The sequence below is a fragment of the Eptesicus fuscus genome, chromosome 11 (assembly GCF_027574615.1).
Source record: "Eptesicus fuscus isolate TK198812 chromosome 11, DD_ASM_mEF_20220401, whole genome shotgun sequence".
Lineage (NCBI taxonomy): Eukaryota > Metazoa > Chordata > Mammalia > Chiroptera > Vespertilionidae > Eptesicus > Eptesicus fuscus.
The window spans coordinates 67471618-67481604 of NC_072483.1; the positions used below are offsets into that span (position 1 = coordinate 67471618).

The window sequence follows — 9987 nt, forward strand, 5'->3', positions numbered from 1 at the left end:
CCAACATTGCAAAGTTAGGATGAGACAATGTGTTAGTTAAGGGGGAAAAAAGAAAAATATTGACCTTGGCAATACTGAATTTTATTGTCCCAATTAAACTGCTATGAAAAGTAAATAAATCATTATAAAAGAAGGTTGATATTGATATTGATATGAGTAGCATTAATAAGAATTACTACTTAAGATGATAATATTGTTTTTTAGGTCAAAAGATGTTTTTAGAATGTATGAAGGTATGCTTGCTGAGAAAGTTTGGGATGAGAGCTGCTGCTCTTACTAAGTATAGTACATGTTGTTACTAAATAAAGCAAACAGGTGTTAAACACCCAGTTGTCCCTGCTGCCTCAGGAAATCTCCTACCCACCATTGAAAATGTAAGACTGAGTTTTGAGTCTACAATTCATATTTGTAAAATTATTGTTTGGACTTCTTTGGCTTTCTGTTAGCATTGCTTCAGAAAAAATAATTACTAGGTTCCCGAATAAATGCTGAAATATTAATGAACCATTAAATAGTATACTGGAAAGTAAAGGGACAAGTATCTAATTTTTAAAATAATCAACCATGCAGGCAAATCAATCTTTTTGTGGGAATGGAATCCCAAATAATGCTACTCTCTTCAGAGATCCTTTGTCGGACAGTTGACACTGTTTCCAAATATAGAACACATGAGATTCTTAGGTTGCCATGTTATTTCAGATATAGTTGTGGCTGCTATAACTAAGTCCCAAAATAATAATGGCTTAGGCAATAGATTATTTCTCTTCCACAGGAATCTGGGGCTTGTATGGTGTCTTTATGATGTCCAGAACCAACCCTCCTTCTATCTAGTTACTTTTCAGTCCTTGGGTATTGACCACAACCTCATGATCCAAAGTAACTCACAAGCATTCCAGCCAGCATGTACAGAGAAAGGTAAGAGGAAACCACATATTTTTTTTTTAAAACCATGACTGCATTCTGCTCACATTCTGTGCAACAGAGTTGAATAACATAACTACAAGGAAGCTTGTCAAGTGAACTCCAGGGGTTATTACCATGAGAAAGAAGCACAGCAATAATTTTAAAGACAAGTAACAGTGTCCACAACAATTGCTTTCAGAGAAAGAGGAATTAACTGCTCCTGAGGAAGCTTTTCTCAACCAAAATTGTAAAACCTATAAAAAATAGTTTATAATAACTTGATTATGTAAAATTATAAAATTTTGCATGGCAAGTGAATTAGCAATATATGTATTTTGAGAAAAATCTTTAAAAGCTGATATTAATAAAGATTAAAGATATTTACAATCCAGCCCTAGCTGGTTTGGCTCAGTGGATAGAGTGTCGGCCTACAGACCAAAGGGTCCCGGGTTTGATTCCAGTCAAGGGCACGTACGTTGGTTGCAGGCTCCATCGATGTGATCTCACATCGATATTTCTCTCTGTCATTCCCTCTCTCTTCCACTCTTTCTAAAATCAATGGAAAAATATTCTCGGGTGAGGATTAACAAAAAATAAATATAAAAAAAATAAAGATATTTACAATCCAGAAGATTCATTTGAATTGATAAGGAAAAAGTATACATCACAATAAAAGAAATTCCAAATGCCCCCAAAAGGATGAAAATACGGTCAAACTCACTAGCAAGGAAATGTAAACTAAAGCAATAAGATATCATTTTCAATACATCTTCATAGAATATTTTTAAAAGTTTCAATACTTATTCCAGCAGAGGTGCAAGGGAAGAGCTTTGTTATGGGAAAGAAAAATTCTAGCTTTTTAGAAACCAGTCTGGTAATGCTAGAAATTTTTAAATACATCTTCCTTTTGATCCCACACCTAGGAATCTATTAAATAGGTACAGAAAAACCAACCAACGTATGGTAAGACCATACGTACTAATGTACATATGAAAGTTTGATTTGTAATGACAAAAACTGAAATAAAAAGTAAATGTCTAGCAGTGGTGAACAGGTAAATAAATGATCATCTCCCAGCCTATGGGCTAAATAAGAATTACTGCTTAAGAGAATAAAAATTATTTTCTCTTATGTAATTATAAGAGAATTCATGTTATAAAATAATAAAAGAATTAAAATTAAAACAGACATTAAGAATACTAGGTATATATTTAGAGCTGTAACAATTGCCTTTGAGGCACTTCCAGGAGGTACTATTGTGTGAAGAAAGAAAGATACAGATATTACATGTATGTGGATGTATCCATGATCTGTAAACAACTGTCATGGGTTGAATTGTGTTCCACAAAGAGATCTGTTGAAGACCTAATCTGCAGTACCTTTAAATGTGACATTATTTGCAACTGAAGTTATTTTACTTTTTTCTTTATTAATTAAGGTATTACATATATGTCCTTATCCCCCATTGCCTCCCCCACCCCCACCCCCAATAATGCCCTCATCCCCCTGGTGTCTGTGTCCATTGGTTAGGCTTATATGCATGCATACAGGTCCTTTGGTTGATCTCTCTCCCTTACCCCAACCCTCCCCTACCTTCCCTCTGAGGTTTGATGATCTGATCGATGCTTCTCTGTCTCTGGACCTGTTTTTGTTCATCAGTTTATGTTGTTCGTTATATTCCATAAATGAGTGAGATCATGGGATATTTATCTTTCTCTGACTGGCTTATTTCACTTATCATAATGCTCTCCAGGTCCATCCCCACTGACATCACTGGATAAATCCTCTAGACAAAAAATCAGCAAAGAAACAGCAATCCTAAATGACTCACTAGATCAGATGGACTTAATTGACATCTTCATAACATTTCACCCAAAGCCACAGAATATACATTCTTCTCAAGTGCACATGGGACATTATCAAAGATAGACCAAATATTGGGTCACAGGCAAAGTCTCTCAAAATTCAAGAAGATTGAATCATATCAAGCATCTTCTCAGACCACAATGGCATAGTATTAGAAATAAACTACAATACAATAAAAAAATTCAAACATTTGGAAGCTGAATAGCATGCTATTAAACAATGATTGGGTTACCAAAGAGATCAAAAAAGAAATTAAAAACATCCTGGAAATTAATGACAATGAAAACACAACAATCCAAAATCTATGTGATACAGTGAAAGCAGTCCTGAGAGGGAAGTGTATAGCTCTACAGGCATACCTTAAAAAACAAGAAAAAATTATAATAAATCATCTAACTCTACAACTTAAAGAATTAGAAAGAGAGCAACAAGAAAAGCCCAGAGTGAGCAGAGGAAGGAAATAATAAAGATCAGAGCAGAAATAAATGACAGAGACCAAAACAAAACAAAACAAAACAAAACAACACAAAACAAAAACACACAAAAACAAAAGATCAATGAAACCAAGAGCTGGTTCTTTGAAAGGATAAACAAGATTGATGAACCTCTAGCCAGGCTCACCAAGAAGCAAAGAGAGGACCCAAATAAACAAAATCAGAAATGAAAGAGGCGAAATAACAACAGATCCCACAGAAATACAAAGGATTGTTAAAAAAAATACTATGAACAACTCTATTCCAACAAACTAGACAACCTAGAGGAAATGGACATATTCCTAGAAAAATACAACCTTCCAAAACTCAGTCAGGAAGAATCTAAAAATCTCAATAGGCCGATAACTATGGAGGAAATTGAAGCAGTCATCAAAAAGCTTCCAGCAAACAAAATCCCAGGGCCAGAAGGCTTCACAGGGGAGTTTTACCAAACATTCGAAGAACTAAAACCTATCCTCCTCAGACTATTCCAAAAAATTCAAGAGGAAGGGACACTTCCAAGTTCATTCTATGAAGCCAGCATCACCCTAATACCAAAACCAGATAAAGACAACACAATGAAAGAGAATTACATGCCAATATCCCTCATGAACATAGATGCCAAAATCCTCAACAAAATTCTAGCAAATCGGATCCAGCAGAACATCAGAAAGATCATACACCATGACCAAATAGGATTTATCCTGGGGATGCAAGGATGGTACAATATCTGCAAATCAATAAACGTGATACATCACATAAACAAATTGAGAGATAAAAATCACATAGTCATATCAATTGATGCAGAAAAAGCATTTGACAAAATCCAACACCATTTCTTGATAAAAACCTGCAACTGGAGTTTCTAACACAATACAATTAGCATTCTTGTAAGAAGAGAAGAGATATAAACACACACAGGGGAGAATGTTATGTGAGATTGGGGTAATACCTCCACAAACCATAAAACACCAAGGATTGCCAGTGATCACTGGAAGCTAGGGAGGATACATAGAACTAACATTCTCTCAGAACTTCCAGGAGGAAACAACCCTACCAACACCTGGATTTGGGTCTTCTGGCCTTCATAACCATTATCGGGTAAATTTCTGTAGTTTTAAGCTACCCAGTTTGTAGTGTCATTGTTGCAGCCAACCCCAGGAAACCAACACCTAAAACCCAGTCCTATATTTCTCTATGTGAGCATGGAAAAGAGGAAAAGAATAAAAGGAAAGTATATGAAAATGAAGTGAAAGAGAATTGTAGAAAATAAAAACCAAGTCATTTTATATAAATATAGGTATAAATATTTTAAATTAATAACATAAAAACACAAGCAAGCACTCCTTCACCTCAACTACCAAATTTCTATTATGATGACACTAACTTTGGGTAGGTGTCTTCTTTTCCTTCTTTCCATCTTTTGAATGATATATAAGGGGACAGTATATGTTTTCTTTCTCAGTGAAATAAGATACAGATTCAGTTATTCCATTACCTCTTCATGTTAACTTCATCTATGGTTGTAGAAAATATCTAAGAACTGCAACTTTTTTTGAGATTCTGATCCAATTTGAAGTAATATTGAATTCAGAAGGCTTGACGCTTCTCCATAAACAGCTAGCCTCTTATATGTTATTAATGTAATGTTGGTTAAACAGCAATCACAAAATTGTCCAAATTAAGCAATGATTTAATAACATACATCAAGTTCAAGGTACACTGAAGAACAACCTGCTATGAATGTGATTATTAAATTATCAGCCACATACACTGTGATGCCTGTACATCACATTGAATAAATCCTTCAAGCATTATGGTTGAAATCCTATCTTTTCCCTCCTTTGATCTTAATCTTAGAGTATTTGTGCATATCTCATCTCTTACCATTGCCATTCACCTCAGCTCTACAACATTATTATGACTGTAACTTTTTATTGAACATATATCATGCTACTAAAAATAATGTAATGCAAGTAGACATAAAGTTTGACTTTGTGAATGAATTAAATATGTATCAATTAACTGCATACTGATTGGCACAATAATTTTCCTCCAAGGCAGTTATGTTTGTATGTTGCTAACCTGCAGGACAAAGATGTTAGCCTAATCCCCTTGTATATTAGAACTAGAGGCCTGGTGCATGAAATTCATGCATGAGAGGGGGGCATGTCCCTCAGCCCAGCCTGCACCCTCTCCAATCTGGGACCCCTCGAGGGATGTCCAACTGCCCGTTTTGTCCCGATCCCACTGGGCAGTCAGACATCCCTCTCACAATCCAGGACTGCTGGCTCCCAACTGCTCGCCTGCCTGCCTTCCTGATTGCCCCTAACCACTTCTGCCTGCCAGCCTGATCATTCCCCTGACAGCCTGACCATTCCCCTGACAGCCTGATTGATGCCTAACTGCTCCCCTGCCAGCCTGTTTGCCCCTAACTGCCCTCCCCTTCATGCCTGGTCACCCCTAACTGCCCTCCCCTGCAGGCCCGGTCACCCCTAACTGCCCTCCCCTGCAGGCCTGGTTCCCCCCAACTGCTCTCCCCTGCAGTCCTGGGTTCCTCCCAACTGCCCTTCCCTGCAGGCCTGGTCACCCCCAACTTCCATCCTCTGCCAGCCTGGTCACCCCTAACTGCCCTCCCCTGCAGGCCTGGTCCCCCCCCAACTGCTCTCCCCTGCAGTCCTGGGTCCCTCCCAACTGCCCTTCCCTGCATGCTTGATCGCCCCCAACTGCCCTCCCTTGCAGGCTTGGTCCCTCCCAAATGCCCTCCCCTGCTGGCCATCTTGTGGCAGCCATCTTGTGTCCACATGGGGGCAGGATCTTTGACCACATGGGGGCAGCCATCTTGTGTGTTGGAGTGATGGTCAATCTGCATATTACTCTTTTATTAGATAGGATATACTCCACTAACTTGGCTTCTGAACAAATGGATACAAATTGACAATAAACCAATGTTGTTTTAAAAATCAAATATTAAAGCTATATAGAAATACAATTTTTTTTGTTTTTATTTTACTGACTTCAGAGAAGAAGAAAGAGGGAGAGAGAGAGATAGAAACATCAATGATAAGAGAGAATCACTGATCATCTGCCTCCTGCACAACTCCTACTAGAGATCGAGCCTGCAACCTGGGCATGTGCCCTTGACCGGAATCAAACCCAGGACACTTTAGTCCACAATCCAACCTCTATCCACTGAGGCAAACCAGCTAGGGCTAGAAATACAATTTTAAAATGTAAAACAAAGCACTAGATGTTAAGGTAAATACACAATGTAGCAATAAAAAGGACTTTCATTTAATAATTACTAAGTATACTATTAGTAAAGTAACACTACATATATGTTGCAGAGTTTAGGAGATCAAAATATTTTCTAATTAATTTTCATAACTTCCCATTAGTGTAGAGAGGAGTAAGCATTCATTTAATTGTACAATTGTGACATTTTAAATAAGTGGTTCAGTAAATACGTGGAGAACAGAAATTTGCTACTTATAGTTAACATTTTATTGTGTGGTGCAGATTGTCCACTTCAACATAGATTGTCCACTCCTTAAACATAGCAAAGAAATACTACAGAATCACAATATAGTAATACAGCATATGTAAAACACACCTATTATCATAAAACGTTGTCAGCATAGCTGAGCCATCAAGGCTTCTACTTATATTACTCTGTCAGCCAAGTTGTTAACGGGATAGCCCATGAATTTCACTAGAATATTTTATGGTGAACATCTTTCATTGCAAGGCAAAGTTGATTCTTATTCCGGCAGAAAAAAATTGCATCGGCTATGTGTTGAACTCCTTAAACATAGGACAAATTAGCAGAGAAGAGTGATAACCTTTAAAAGTAAAAGACATAGATGATCTGACAGCTGTAGCAAGATGCAGGGTAATCAAGATGCCCCCACAGTGAAGTAAAATATTTTAATGGAAGGGCAATAATTGATCAAAGAGACATTCGGGCCTCCTGGGTCTGGAGTGAGGTTATTCCAAGTCCTTAAATCTGCCATACAGCTCTAATGGACACCCAGGGGGACACTTCTGACAATTTATTTTAGTTTAAGTGAATTCCAGGACCTTAAATTACCAGAGAGAACCTAGTCACTTGATAGATTTGCTTGCATTGTCTATTTCTGATTGCTTTGTGGATTCAGTTCAAATTTCTCATCATTACTAATTTCATAATAAGCAACAAACAGTGCCTGGCTGGTGTGTTTCAGTGATTGACCTATGAATCAGGAGATAACGGTTCAATTCCCTTTCAGGGCACATGCCAATAGGAGGTGTGCAGGAGGCAGCCAGCCAGTGATTCTCATCATTGATGTTTCTATCACTCTCTTCCTCTCTGAAATCAATAAAAAAAATTTATTTTTTAAAAAGCAACAAACACCTAAAATCATATTTTTAATGACTTAAAATTCTAGAATTAAGAACAATTTTTATTTTATATTAAGGGACTATATAGTAGTAAGCACTTTTAGGCATCTTCTATTTTATATTTTATTAATGAATGTCTCATAAAATTTATTTAATTAAAATGACCACTATAACTAAATTGTAGTATCCCATTTAACAAATAAAAAATAGACTCATGGAAATTAAGTAACTGGACCTAATTGATAGAACTAATAAATGGTAGAACATGGTCAAGAAGCTACATTCCTCTGAGTCCATAGTTTAAGTTTTTAAATCCTATATTAGTTGATAATTGCAATTCAGAGAGTTTAGGTAGAGGGCCCATAGTCATATATCTGGTACTTGGCATAGTAAGAATGTGGAACTTTGCCTACTTAATTACAAATATGTTGCTAGTATCCATTAAATTATGCTAAACTCTGATGAGCTATAAAGACATCTGTTCATTTATCTACAATAGGAGACAATTAATAAAATTATGCATTATAGTTCTAGCTACATTTCTAATATAACCTCAAAGGAAATTATTTCAATAAAATCTTTTAATTTTATGTCAGCTAAAAACAATTATAATTCCAATTTTACCCAAATATCCATGGAAACATATTAAGAACTAATTATAAGGAACCCAAATACCATGAGATGAATTAAAATGAACATCAGACAGAGTACATTTGAATTTTAAAGGATCAAAGGGATCTTTTTGCATTTCTAAATGTATAACCAAAATATTTCTTACCTTATTTTTACTACAACTACTTTTACATAGGTGTTATTTTAGAAGGTTAAAAATGCTATTAGTTTACTGTACAGTGCAACCATAGGCAGTCACACACATCAAAACATGGTTCCTGCCGACTGGGTCTGTATAGTTATCAGATTTTCTGTGCGATGGCTCCATACATGTTAGAAAAAAAAATGCTATTAGTTTAAATATTGCTAAATTGTTTTAAAATATAAAAATAGCTCTAAAAACTAATTAACAAGACACTATGTTATAAGAAACACTCTAGTTGTCAAGATTTATTTAGGTTGAAAGTAAAAAGATGAAGAAATATATATTTTGGTAAAACCAATAAAAGAGAGCTGAAATAGCATGTTAAATTTAGACAAGAAAATCTTCTAAATAAAGAAGATTATCAGGGATAAAGAGAGAGATACATAATAATAAATGGTTCAATTTTCCAATGAAACATGTAATCCTAAATGTGTATGTACCTAACAAAAGAGCATCAAAATATATGATGGAGACTGGCAAAACCTGTAATATTAAAACTAAAGACATTATAAGAAATGAAAACTATAGACCTATATCTCTCATGAATGTAGATGAAAAAATCTTCAACAAAATATTAGCAAATATAGCAAAAAGAACTATAACTCATGGATAAGTGGAAATTCTTTTAGGTGTTGCAGTCATGTTCAACATTCAATCACCTACCAATGTAATCTATCACATCAACATGCTAAAAAATAAAAATCATATGATCATATCAATAGGTGCAGAAGAAGGATTTCATAAAAATGAATACTCATTTATGACAAATAAAGGAAACCAACAAAAACCCTCTTAGCAAACAGGAATAGAGGAGAACTTTCTCAAATGATAAAGAAAATCTATAAAAGTCCTACAGCTGACATCATATGTGAAGAGTTAGAGATTGACCACTTTCTCCCTAAGATGGTAAAAACAGAGCAAGAATGCCCTTTTTCACTAAACCTATTATCATTGTACTAGAGGCCCAATGCATGAAATTTGTGCAAGAGTAGGCCTTCCTTCCTCCCCAGCTGCCAGCACTGGCTTCCCTCCGGCACCTGGGACCTGGGCTTCCCTCTGACTGCTGGCACCTGGGACCTGGGCTTCCCTTGCAGAAGGAGGCCCCGCCCACCTGCCACAGCCTGCTGGCCGGTGGCCTGGGCCTCCCTCTTTGGGGCGATTGTGGAGCCCTCCGATTGATCACCCCGCTGGCCGGTGGCCTGGGCCTCCCTCTGCGGGGCTATCATGGGGCGATGTCCGGGCCCCCGACCAAGCACATCGCACCCGCCTTGGCTGGCCTGGTGCCAGTGGATGTCATAGTGTGGTCCCAGATTGTCGTCTGGATGGTCATTCCACTGTTCCGCTGTTCGGTCAATTTGCATATGCTTTTATTATATAGGATTGGAAGGCCTAAGTAGTGCAGTAAGACAAGAAAAGTGTAATGGTTAATTTTATGTCAACTTGAATGGACCATGAATGCCCAGATATTTGAGCAATTGTTATTTTGCTTTTTTCTGTGAGGGTGTTTTTGGATTAGATTAACACTTAAATTGCTAGACTAAATTCAAC

At 36.7% G+C, this 9987-nt stretch overlaps 1 non-coding gene across 1 annotated transcript; it reads left to right on the top strand.

Annotated features, from left to right (window-relative positions):
• Positions 1 to 8432: 8432 nt before the first annotated feature.
• LOC114232877 (small Cajal body-specific RNA 14) lies at positions 8433 to 8567 on the top strand. Its single transcript, XR_003618990.1, has one exon. It is a non-coding gene; the product is annotated as a small Cajal body-specific RNA 14 (non-coding RNA).
• The last annotated feature ends 1420 nt before the right edge of the window (positions 8568 to 9987 follow it).